Consider the following 13,159-nt stretch of genomic DNA (forward strand, 5'->3'; position numbering starts at 1 on the left):
GCCTAATGCCAAGTACCTTAAATAGGTGATGCCGTTGACGAAGTTGAGGGTGACCAAAAGTCTAAACAAAGTACCATGGCTTGTAGCAAGAAGGACCTGTATGGAAGGAGTGGGAATACACTGACCTGCTGGTTTGAGTCAGAATATTTTCTAGGAGCCTGCAGATGCTGAAGTGGATGAAAATCACAAATGTAGTGGAAGGCCTACATTGTCTGAACCCACCCACCAGCTGTGAACTTCTGTGTCTTTGCAGGTTCACTCTAAAGCCCAGGGTCAATACCTTTGTGCTGACCTGACGCTGATGTTATCTCAGTTCTTGCAGGGGAGCGGGGCAAAGGCCTGGCTTTGGGGTTGGTGTGTGCTAAGTCTCTTCAGTCATGTCAGACTCTGTGTGTGCCTATGGACTGCAGCCTGCCAGGGAGGATAGCATTATTTCCTTCCTGTGCTTTAAGATGGAAAGCAAACTGCTGTACTTTACTTTATTTTGGGGGACTCCAAAATCACTGCAGATGGTGACTGCAGCCATGGAATTAAAAGACGCTTGCTCCTTGGAAATAAAGCTATGACCAACCTAGACAGCATATTAAAAAGCAGAGACATTTCTTTGCCAACAAAGGTCCGTCTGGTCAAAGCAATGGTTTTTCTGGCAGGCATGCATGGATGTGAGAGTTGGAATATAAGGACAGGTGAGCATCAAAGCATTGATGCTTTTGAGCTGTGGTGTGGCAGGAGACTCTTGAGAGTCCCTTGGACTGCACAGAGATCCAACCAGTCCATCCTAAAGGAAATCTACCCCGAATATACATTGGAGGGACTGATGCTGAAGCTGAAACTCCTATATTTTGGTCGTCTGATACGAAGAACTGACTCACTTGACAAGACCTTGATAGCGGGAAAGACTGAAAGTGGGAAGAGAAGGGGATGACAGAGGATGAGATGGGTGGATGGCATCACTGACTCCATGGACATGAGTTGGAGCAAGCTCTGGGAGTTGGTGATGGAAAGGAAAGCCTGGCGTGCTGCAGTCCGTGGGGTTGCAAAGAGTTGGACACGACTGAGCTACTGAACTGAACTCTATCTAAGGCCATTTATGAGATGGAAAATACTTGTTTTTTTCCAATTATATATGATGATAGTATGAGACAAAGTCACGTGTGCCATCTGATTGGAATTGATAGCCATGTAAGAGTGTATGATTACAAGTAGGGCATTGTCTGCATTCAGTCATGGGAAGTATCTGGATCATCCTAGAGCTTCACCAAATGGCTTCTTCAACTCAACACACAAAGCCTAGAATATGAAGACTCCAGCAAATTGGGGAAGTGTGTGTGTTATTCCCTCAGTTGTGCCTGACTCTTTGGACCCCACGGACTCTTTAGACCCACCAGGCTCCTCTTGTCCATTGAATTCTCCAGGCCAGAATACTGGAGTGCATAGCCAGGACCTTTTCCAGGGAATCTTCCTGACCCGTGGATCAAACCTGGGTCTCTTGCGTTGCAGGCGGATGCTTTACCATCTGAGTGAGACAAGATAATAAACATGTGGCCTGTTGCCTAGATTTGGCAAGTCCTTAGGTATAGTCAATTTCTTTTGTGTCTTACGCATGGATGCCAGAGGTTTGCCACTTGATGCCTCCAAACAGTTTGATAGTTTGAAAAAATGCTGGAGATAAAAAAAAAAAAGAAGGGATCAAGTAAAAATTGAAATCTGGAAAACAGAAGATGAGTGATAAAGTTGGGTACCTTTGTCCAATGGAAACCAAAAAGAAAATGTAGAAATATAACCAGGTTTCTCTGAATTGAGTCAAATACAAGTCAGCCATATTTCCTGGTGTCTGTCTGTTTATGGTGTCTTTTTCAGGTTCAAAGGGCAGAGGCAGAAGAATGGTTGAAACAAGATGTCTCTCTTCTGGGACAGCACTGCCATCGTGCGGAAACAGTTTGATCAGGCCAAAGCTGTGAGCTGCTCTTCCTTGCGAGGCCTAGCAGTGGAGGCCGGTCCGATCAACTTAGGAACAACAGAACCTGAACTCAAGCCTGGCCCTCAACCTTTTCTGTGTGATCTGGCAGGATCGGTGGACAGTCAGGTTCTAGGCTTAGTATCTGATCAGTGAGGGCCCAGGACCACGGAGCCCTCCAGCTGCTGCCAGGAAGTCCAGTCACAGGAAGGAGGTAAGCGGGGCCTCAGTTTCCTAACATTGTGGTGGGCCTTAGAGCCAAGCACTGAAAATGGGGGCACTTGTCTTGTGAATCTGCCCTTTGTAGGGCCTGGGCCCATTGTGACAGGAGTGACAGAGTGCAATGGACTGGCCTAATGCCAAGTACCTTAAATAGGTGATGCCATTGACGAAGTTGAGGGTGACCAAAAGTCTAAATAAAGTACCATGGCTTGGAGCAAGAAGGACCTGTATGGAAGGAATGGGAATACACTGACTTGCTGGTTTGAGTCAGAATATTTTCTAGGAGCCTGCAGATGCTCAAGTGGATGAAAATCACAAATGTAGTGGAAGGCCTATATTGTCTGAACCCACCCACCATCTGCGAACTTCTGTGTCTTTGCAGGTTCACTCTAAAGCCCAGGGTCAATACCTTTGTCCTGACCTGACGCTGATGTTATCTCAGTTCTTGCAGGGGAGCGGGGCAAAGACCTGGCTTTGGGGTTGGTGTGTGCTAAGTCTCTTCAGTCATGTCAGACTCTGTGCGACGCTATGGACTGCAGCCTGCCAGGGAGGATAGCATTATTTCCTTCCTGTGCTTTAAGATGGAAAGCAAACTGCTGTACTTTACTTTATTTTGGGGGACTCCAAAATCACTGCAGATGGTGACTGCAGCCATGGAATTAAAAGACGCTTGCTCCTTGGAAGTAAAGCTATGACCAACCTAGACAGCATATTAAAAAGCAGAGACATTTCTTTGCCAACAAAGGTCCGTCTGGTCAAAGCAATGGTTTTTCTGGCAGGCATGCATGGATGTGAGAGTTGGAATATAAGGACAGGTGAGCATCAAAGCATTGATGCTTTTGAGCTGTGGTGTGGCAGGAGACTCTTGAGAGTCCCTTGGACTGCACAGAGATCCAACCAGTCCATCCTAAAGGAAATCTACCCCGAATATACATTGGAGGGACTGATGCTGAAGCTGAAACTCCTATATTTTGGTCGTCTGATACGAAGAACTGACTCACTTGATAAGACCTTGATAGCGGGAAAGACTGAAAGTGGGAAGAGAAGGGGATGACAGAGGATGAGATGGGTGGATGGCATCACTGACTCCATGGACATGAGTTGGAGCAAGCTCTGGGAGTTGGTGATGGAAAGGAAAGCCTGGCGTGCTGCAGTCCGTGGGGTTGCAAAGAGTTGGACACGACTGAGCTACTGAACTGAACTCTAGCTAAGGCCATTTATGAGATGGAAAATACTTGTTTTTTTCCAATTATATATGATGATAGTATGAGACAAAGTCACGTGTGCCATCTGATTGGAATTGATAGCCATGTAAGAGTGTATGATTACAAGTAGGGCATTGTCTGCATTCAGTCATGGGAAGTATCTGGGTCATCCTAGAGCTTCACCAAATGGCTTCTTCAACTCAACACACAAAGCCTAGAATATGAAGACTCCAGCAAATTGGGGAAGTGTGTGTGTTATTCCCTCAGTTGTGCCTGACTCTTTGGACCCCACGGACTCTTTAGACCCACCAGGCTCCTCTTGTCCATTGAATTCTCCAGGCCAGAATACTGGAGTGCATAGCCAGGACCTTTTCCAGGGAATCTTCCTGACCCGAGGATCAAACCTGGGTCTCCTGCATTGCAGGCGGATGCTTTACCATCTGAGTGAGACAAGATAATAAAAATGTGGCCTATTGCCTAGATTTGGCAAGTCCTTAGGTATAGTCATTTTCTTTTGTGTCATACGCATGGATGCCAGAGGTTTGCCACTTGATGCCTCCAAACAGTTTGATAGTTTGAAAAAATGCTGGAGATAAAAAAATAAAAGACGTCATCAAGTAAAAATTGAAATCTGGAAAAGAGAAGATGAGTGATAAAGTTGGGTAGCTTTGTCCAATGGAAACCAAAAAGAAAATGTAGAAATATAACCAGGTTTCTCTGAATTGAGTCAAATGCAAGTCAGCCATATTTCTTGGTGTCTCTCTGTTTATGGTGTTTTTTTCAGGTTAAAATGGCGGAGGCAGAAGAATGGTTGAAACAAGATGTCTCTCTTCTGGGACAACACTGCCATCGTGCGGAAACAGTTTGATCAGGCCAAAGCTGTGAGCTGCTATTCCTTGCGAGGCCGGTCGGATCAACTTAGGAACAACAGAAGCTGAACTCAAGCCTGGCCCTCAACCTTTTCTGTGTGATCTGGCAGGATCGGTGGACAGTCAGGTTCTAGGCTTAGTATCTGATCAGTGAGGGCCCAGGACCAAGGAGCCCTCCAGCTGCTGCCAGGAAGTCCAGTCACAGGAAGGAGGTAAGCGGGGCCTCAGTTTCCTAACATTGTGGTGGGCCTTAGAGCCAAGCACTGAAAATGGGGGCACTTGTCTTGTGAATCTGCCCTTTGTAGGGCCTGGGCCCATTGTGACAGGAGTGACAGAGTGCAATGGACTGGCCTAATGCCAAGTACCTTAAATAGGTGATGCCATTGACGAAGTTGAGGGTGACCAAAAGTCTAAATAAAGTACCATGGCTTGGAGCAAGAAGGACCTGTATGGAAGGAATGGGAATACACTGACTTGCTGGTTTGAGTCAGAATATTTTCTAGGAGCCTGCAGATGCTCAAGTGGATGAAAATCACAAATGTAGTGGAAGGCCTACATTGTCTGAACCCACCCACCAGCTGCGAAATTCTGTGTCTTTGCAGGTTCACTCTAAAGCCCAGGGTCAATACCTTTGTCCTGACCTGACGCTGATGTTATCTCAGTTCTTGCAGGGGAGCGGGGCAAAGACCTGGCTTTGGGGTTGATGTGTGCTAAGTCTCTTGAGTCATGTCAGACTCTGTGCGACGCTATGGACTGCAGCCTGCCAGGGAGGATAGCATTATTTCCTTCCTGTGCTTTAAGATGGAAAGCAAACTGCTGTACTTTGAGGATCATGTTTTAACTCCTTCTAAGCTATATGGTTTTACTCTACTTCTAAACTGCTTTATTTTGGGGGGCTCCAAAATCACTGCAGATGGTGCCTGCAGCCATGAAATTAAAAGACGCTTGCTCCTTGGAAGTAAAGCTATGACCAACCTAGACAGCATATTAAAAAACAGAGACATTTCTTTGCCAACAAAGGTCCGTCTGGTCAAAGCAATGGTTTTTCTGGCAGGCATGCATGGATGTGAGAGTTGGAATATAAGGACAGGTGAGCATCAAAGCATTGATGCTTTTGAGCTGTGGTGTGGCAGGAGACTCTTGAGAATCCCTTGGACTGCACAGAGATCCAACCAGTCCATCCTAAAGGAAATCTACCCCGAATATACATTGGAGGGACTGATGCTGAAGCTGAAACTCCTATATTTTGGTCGTCTGATACGAAGAACTGACTCACTTGACAAGACCTTGATAGCGGGAAAGACTGAAAGTGGGAAGAGAAGGGGATGACAGAGGATGAGATGGGTGGATGGCATCACTGACTCCATGGACATGAGTTGGAGCAAGCTCTGGGAGTTGGTGATGGAAAGGAAAGCCTGGCGTGCTGCAGTCCGTGGGGTTGCAAAGAGTTGGACACGACTGAGCTACTGAACTGAACTCTAGCTAAGGCTATTTATGAGATCGAAAATACTTGTTTTTTTCCAATTATATATGATGATAGTATGAGACAAAGTCACGTGTGCCATCTGATTGGAATTGATAGCCATGTAAGAGTGTATGATTACAAGTAGGGCATTGTCTGCATTCAGTAATGGGAAGTATCTGGGTCATCCTAGAGCTTCACCAAATGGCTTCTTCAACTCTACACACAAAGCCTAGAATATGAAGACTCCAGGAAATTTGGGAAGTGTGTGTGTTATTCCCTCAGTTGTGCCCGACTCGTTGGTCCCCACGGACTCTTTAGACCCACCAGGCTCCTCTTGTCCATTGAATTCTCCAGGCCAGAATACTGGAGTGCATAGCCAGGACCTTTTCCAGGGAATCTTCCTGACCCGTGGATCAAACCTGGGTCTCTTGCATTGCAGGCGGATGCTTTACCATCTGAGTGAGACAAGATAATAAACATGTGGCCTGTTGCCTAGATTTGGCAAGTCCTTAGGTATAGTCAATTTCTTTTGTGTCTTACGCATGGATGCCAGAGGTTTGCCACTTGATGCCTCCAAACAGTTTGATAGTTTGAAAAAATGCTGGAGATAAAAAAAAAAAAAAGAAGGGATCAAGTAAAAATTGAAATCTGGAAAACAGAAGATGAGTGATAAAGTTGGGTACCTTTGTCCAATGGAAACCAAAAAGAAAATGTAGAAATATAACCAGGTTTCTCTGAATTGAGTCAAATACAAGTCAGCCATATTTCCTGGTGTCTGTCTGTTTATGGTGTCTTTTTCAGGTTCAAAGGGCAGAGGCAGAAGAATGGTTGAAACAAGATGTCTCTCTTCTGGGACAGCACTGCCATCGTGCGGAAACAGTTTGATCAGGCCAAAGCTGTGAGCTGCTCTTCCTTGCGAGGCCTAGCAGTGGAGGCCGGTCCGATCAACTTAGGAACAACAGAACCTGAACTCAAGCCTGGCCCTCAACCTTTTCTGTGTGATCTGGCAGGATCGGTGGACAGTCAGGTTCTAGGCTTAGTGTCTGATCAGTGAGGGCCCAGGACCACGGAGCCCTCCAGCTGCTGCCAGGAAGTCCAGTCACAGGAAGGAGGTAAGCGGGGCCTCAGTTTCCTAACATTGTGGTGGGCCTTAGAGCCAAGCACTGAAAATGGGGGCACTTGTCTTGTGAATCTGCCCTTTGTAGGGCCTGGGCCCATTGTGACAGGAGTGACAGAGTGCAATGGACTGGCCTAATGCCAAGTACCTTAAATAGGTGATGCCATTGACGAAGTTGAGGGTGACCAAAAGTCTAAATAAAGTACCATGGCTTGGAGCAAGAAGGACCTGTATGGAAGGAATGGGAATACACTGACTTGCTGGTTTGAGTCAGAATATTTTCTAGGAGCCTGCAGATGCTCAAGTGGATGAAAATCACAAATGTAGTGGAAGGCCTATATTGTCTGAACCCACCCACCATCTGCGAACTTCTGTGTCTTTGCAGGTTCACTCTAAAGCCCAGGGTCAATACCTTTGTCCTGACCTGACGCTGATGTTATCTCAGTTCTTGCAGGGGAGCGGGGCAAAGACCTGGCTTTGGGGTTGGTGTGTGCTAAGTCTCTTGAGTCATGTCAGACTCTGTGCGACGCTATGGACTGCAGCCTGCCAGGGAGGATAGCATTATTTCCTTCCTGTGCTTTAAGATGGAAAGCAAACTGCTGTACTTTACTTTATTTTGGGGGACTCCAAAATCACTGCAGATGGTGACTGCAGCCATGGAATTAAAAGACGCTTGCTCCTTGGAAGTAAAGCTATGACCAACCTAGACAGCATATTAAAAAGCAGAGACATTTCTTTGCCAACAAAGGTCCGTCTGGTCAAAGCAATGGTTTTTCTGGCAGGCATGCATGGATGTGAGAGTTGGAATATAAGGACAGGTGAGCATCAAAGCATTGATGCTTTTGAGCTGTGGTGTGGCAGGAGACTCTTGAGAGTCCCTTGGACTGCACAGAGATCCAACCAGTCCATCCTAAAGGAAATCTACCCCGAATATACATTGGAGGGACTGATGCTGAAGCTGAAACTCCTATATTTTGGTCGTCTGATACGAAGAACTGACTCACTTGATAAGACCTTGATAGCGGGAAAGACTGAAAGTGGGAAGAGAAGGGGATGACAGAGGATGAGATGGGTGGATGGCATCACTGACTCCATGGACATGAGTTGGAGCAAGCTCTGGGAGTTGGTGATGGAAAGGAAAGCCTGGCGTGCTGCAGTCCGTGGGGTTGCAAAGAGTTGGACACGACTGAGCTACTGAACTGCACTCTAGCTAAGGCCATTTATGAGATGGAAAATACTTGTTTTTTTCCAATTATATATGATGATAGTATGAGACAAAGTCACGTGTGCCATCTGATTGGAATTGATAGCCATGTAAGAGTGTATGATTACAAGTAGGGCATTGTCTGCATTCAGTCATGGGAAGTATCTGGATCATCCTAGAGCTTCACCAAATGGCTTCTTCAACTCAACACACAAAGCCTAGAATATGAAGACTCCAGCAAATTGGGGAAGTGTGTGTGTTATTCCCTCAGTTGTGCCTGACTCTTTGGACCCCACGGACTCTTTAGACCCACCAGGCTCCTCTTGTCCATTGAATTCTCCAGGCCAGAATACTGGAGTGCATAGCCAGGACCTTTTCCAGGGAATCTTCCTGACCCGTGGATCAAACCTGGGTCTCTTGCATTGCAGGCGGATGCTTTACCATCTGAGTGAGACAAGATAATAAACATGTGGCCTGTTGCCTAGATTTGGCAAGTCCTTAGGTATAGTCAATTTCTTTTGTGTCTTACGCATGGATGCCAGAGGTTTGCCACTTGATGCCTCCAAACAGTTTGATAGTTTGAAAAAATGCTGGAGATAAAAAAAAAAAAAAGAAGGGATCAAGTAAAAATTGAAATCTGGAAAACAGAAGATGAGTGATAAAGTTGGGTACCTTTGTCCAATGGAAACCAAAAAGAAAATGTAGAAATATAACCAGGTTTCTCTGAATTGAGTCAAATACAAGTCAGCCATATTTCCTGGTGTCTGTCTGTTTATGGTGTCTTTTTCAGGTTCAAAGGGCAGAGGCAGAAGAATGGTTGAAACAAGATGTCTCTCTTCTGGGACAGCACTGCCATCGTGCGGAAACAGTTTGATCAGGCCAAAGCTGTGAGCTGCTCTTCCTTGCGAGGCCTAGCAGTGGAGGCCGGTCCGATCAACTTAGGAACAACAGAACCTGAACTCAAGCCTGGCCCTCAACCTTTTCTGTGTGATCTGGCAGGATCGGTGGACAGTCAGGTTCTAGGCTTAGTATCTGATCAGTGAGGGCCCAGGACCACGGAGCCCTCCAGCTGCTGCCAGGAAGTCCAGTCACAGGAAGGAGGTAAGCGGGGCCTCAGTTTCCTAACATTGTGGTGGGCCTTAGAGCCAAGCACTGAAAATGGGGGCACTTGTCTTGTGAATCTGCCCTTTGTAGGGCCTGGGCCCATTGTGACAGGAGTGACAGAGTGCAATGGACTGGCCTAATGCCAAGTACCTTAAATAGGTGATGCCATTGACGAAGTTGAGGGTGACCAAAAGTCTAAATAAAGTACCATGGCTTGGAGCAAGAAGGACCTGTATGGAAGGAATGGGAATACACTGACTTGCTGGTTTGAGTCAGAATATTTTCTAGGAGCCTGCAGATGCTCAAGTGGATGAAAATCACAAATGTAGTGGAAGGCCTATATTGTCTGAACCCACCCACCATCTGCGAACTTCTGTGTCTTTGCAGGTTCACTCTAAAGCCCAGGGTCAATACCTTTGTCCTGACCTGACGCTGATGTTATCTCAGTTCTTGCAGGGGAGCGGGGCAAAGACCTGGCTTTGGGGTTGGTGTGTGCTAAGTCTCTTCAGTCATGTCAGACTCTGTGCGACGCTATGGACTGCAGCCTGCCAGGGAGGATAGCATTATTTCCTTCCTGTGCTTTAAGATGGAAAGCAAACTGCTGTACTTTACTTTATTTTGGGGGACTCCAAAATCACTGCAGATGGTGACTGCAGCCATGGAATTAAAAGACGCTTGCTCCTTGGAAGTAAAGCTATGACCAACCTAGACAGCATATTAAAAAGCAGAGACATTTCTTTGCCAACAAAGGTCCGTCTGGTCAAAGCAATGGTTTTTCTGGCAGGCATGCATGGATGTGAGAGTTGGAATATAAGGACAGGTGAGCATCAAAGCATTGATGCTTTTGAGCTGTGGTGTGGCAGGAGACTCTTGAGAGTCCCTTGGACTGCACAGAGATCCAACCAGTCCATCCTAAAGGAAATCTACCCCGAATATACATTGGAGGGACTGATGCTGAAGCTGAAACTCCTATATTTTGGTCGTCTGATACGAAGAACTGACTCACTTGATAAGACCTTGATAGCGGGAAAGACTGAAAGTGGGAAGAGAAGGGGATGACAGAGGATGAGATGGGTGGATGGCATCACTGACTCCATGGACATGAGTTGGAGCAAGCTCTGGGAGTTGGTGATGGAAAGGAAAGCCTGGCGTGCTGCAGTCCGTGGGGTTGCAAAGAGTTGGACACGACTGAGCTACTGAACTGAACTCTAGCTAAGGCCATTTATGAGATGGAAAATACTTGTTTTTTTCCAATTATATATGATGATAGTATGAGACAAAGTCACGTGTGCCATCTGATTGGAATTGATAGCCATGTAAGAGTGTATGATTACAAGTAGGGCATTGTCTGCATTCAGTCATGGGAAGTATCTGGGTCATCCTAGAGCTTCACCAAATGGCTTCTTCAACTCAACACACAAAGCCTAGAATATGAAGACTCCAGCAAATTGGGGAAGTGTGTGTGTTATTCCCTCAGTTGTGCCTGACTCTTTGGACCCCACGGACTCTTTAGACCCACCAGGCTCCTCTTGTCCATTGAATTCTCCAGGCCAGAATACTGGAGTGCATAGCCAGGACCTATTCCAGGGAATCTTCCTGACCCGAGGATCAAACCTGGGTCTCCTGCATTGCAGGCGGATGCTTTACCATCTGAGTGAGACAAGATAATAAACCTGTGACCTGTTGCCTAGATTTGGCAAGTCCTTAGGTATAGTCAATTTCTTTTGTGTCTTACGCATGGATGCCAGAGGTTTGCCACTTGATGCCTCCAAACAGTTTGATAGTTTGAAAAAATGCTGGAGATAAAAAAAAAAAAAAGAAGGGATCAAGTAAAAATTGAAATCTGGAAAACAGAAGATGAGTGATAAAGTTGGGTACCTTTGTCCAATGGAAACCAAAAAGAAAATGTAGAAATATAACCAGGTTTCTCTGAATTGAGTCAAATACAAGTCAGCCATATTTCCTGGTGTCTGTCTGTTTATGGTGTCTTTTTCAGGTTCAAAGGGCAGAGGCAGAAGAATGGTTGAAACAAGATTTCTCTCTTCTGGGACAGCACTGCCATCGTGTGGAAACAGTTTGATCAGGCCAAAGGTGTGAGCTGCTCTTCCTTGCGAGGCCTAGCAGTGGAGGCCGGTCAGATCAACTTAGGAACAACAGAACCTGAACTCAAGCCTGGCCCTCAACCTTTTCTGTGTGATCTGGCAGGATCGGTGGACAGTCAGGTTCTAGGCTTAGTATCTGATCAGTGAGGGCCCAGGACCAAGGAGCCCTCCAGCTGCTGCCAGGAAGTCCAGTCACAGGAAGGAGGTAAGCGGGGCCTCAGTTTCCTAACATTGTGGTGGGCCTTAGAGCCAAGCACTGAAAATGGGGGCACTTGTCCTGTGAATCTGCCCTTTGTAGGGCCTGGGCCCATTGTGACAGGAGTGACAGAGTGCAATGGACTGGCCTAATGCCAAGTACCTTAAATAGGTGATGCCATTGACGAAGTTGAGGGTGACCAAAAGTCTAAATAAAGTACCATGGCTTGGAGCAAGAAGGACCTGTATGGAAGGAATGGGAATACACTGACTTGCTGGTTTGAGTCAGAATGTTTTCTAGGAGCCTGCAGATGCTCAAGTGGATGAAAATCACAAATGTAGTGGAAGGCCTACATTGTCTGAACCCACCCACCAGCTGCCAACTTCTGTGTCTTTGCAGGTTCACTCTAAAGCCCAGGGTCAATACCTTTGTCCTGACCTGACGCTGATGTTATCTCAGTTCTTGCAGGGGAGCGGGGCAAAGACCTGGCTTTGGGGTTGGTGTGTGCTAAGTCTCTTGAGTCATGTCAGACTCTGTGCGACGCTATGGACTGCAGCCTGCCAGGGAGGATAGCATTATTTCCTTCCTGTGCTTTAAGATGGAAAGCAAACTGCTGTACTTTACTTTATTTTGGGGGACTCCAAAATCACTGCAGATGGTGACTGCAGCCATGGAATTAAAAGACGCTTGCTCCTTGGAAGTAAAGCTATGACCAACCTAGACAGCATATTAAAAAACAGAGACATTTCTTTGCCAACAAAGGTCCGTCTGGTCAAAGCAATGGTTTTTCTGGCAGGTATGCATGGATGTGAGAGTTGGAATATAAGGACAGGTGAGCATCAAAGCATTGATGCTTTTGAGCTGTGGTGTGGCAGGAGACTCTTGAGAGTCCCTTGGACTGCACAGAGATCCAACCAGTCCATCCTAAAGGAAATCTACCCCGAATATACATTGGAGGGACTGATGCTGAAGCTGAAACTCCTATATTTTGGTCGTCTGATACGAAGAACTGACTCACTTGACAAGACCTTGATAGCGGGAAAGACTGAAAGTGGGAAGAGAAGGGGATGACAGAGGATGAGATGGGTGGATGGCATCACTGACTCCATGGACATGAGTTGGAGCAAGCTCTGGGAGTTGGTGATGGAAAGGAAAGCCTGGCGTGCTGCAGTCCGTGGGGTTGCAAAGAGTTGGACACGACTGAGCTACTGAACTGAACTCTAGCTAAGGCCATTTATGAGATGGAAAATACTTGTTTTTTTCCAATTATATATGATGATAGTATGAGACAAAGTCACGTGTGCCATCTGATTGGAATTGATAGCAATGTAAGAGTGTATGATTACAAGTAGGGCATTGTCTGCATTCAGTCATGGGAAGTATCTGGGTCATCCTAGAGCTTCACCAAATGGCTTCTTCAACTCAACACACAAAGCCTAGAATATGAAGACTCCAGCAAATTGGGGAAGTGTGTGTGTTATTCCCTCAGTTGTGCCCGACTCTTTGGACCCCACGGACTCTTTAGACCCACCAGGCTCCTCTTGTCCATTGAATTCTCCAGGCCAGAATACTGGAGTGCATAGCCAGGACCTTTTCCAGGGAATCTTCCTGACCTGTGGATCAAACCTGGGTCTCCTGCATTGCAGGCGGATGCTTTACCATCTGAGTGAGACAAGATAATAAACATGTGGCTTGTTGCCTAGGTTTGGCAAGTCCTT

The 13,159-nt window shown here is 46.4% G+C and overlaps 1 long non-coding RNA gene across 1 annotated transcript in view; it reads left to right on the plus strand.

Moving 5' to 3' along the window:
• LOC145536975 (uncharacterized) overlaps positions 1-13,159 on the plus strand; it is a 411,144-nt gene that overhangs the window by 122,994 nt on the left and 274,991 nt on the right. Inside the window, exons 55-59 of the long non-coding RNA XR_014076109.1 lie at positions 1,861-2,171; positions 4,169-4,465; positions 6,520-6,830; positions 8,830-9,140; positions 11,140-11,450. This is a non-coding gene — a long non-coding RNA (uncharacterized LOC145536975). The remainder of the gene's footprint in view (positions 1-1,860; positions 2,172-4,168; positions 4,466-6,519; positions 6,831-8,829; positions 9,141-11,139; positions 11,451-13,159) is intronic.

The sequence above is a fragment of the Giraffa tippelskirchi genome, chromosome X, assembly GCF_054371585.1.
Source record: "Giraffa tippelskirchi isolate mGirTip1 chromosome X, T2T-mGirTip1v1.2.pri, whole genome shotgun sequence".
Taxonomy (NCBI): domain Eukaryota; kingdom Metazoa; phylum Chordata; class Mammalia; order Artiodactyla; family Giraffidae; genus Giraffa; species Giraffa tippelskirchi.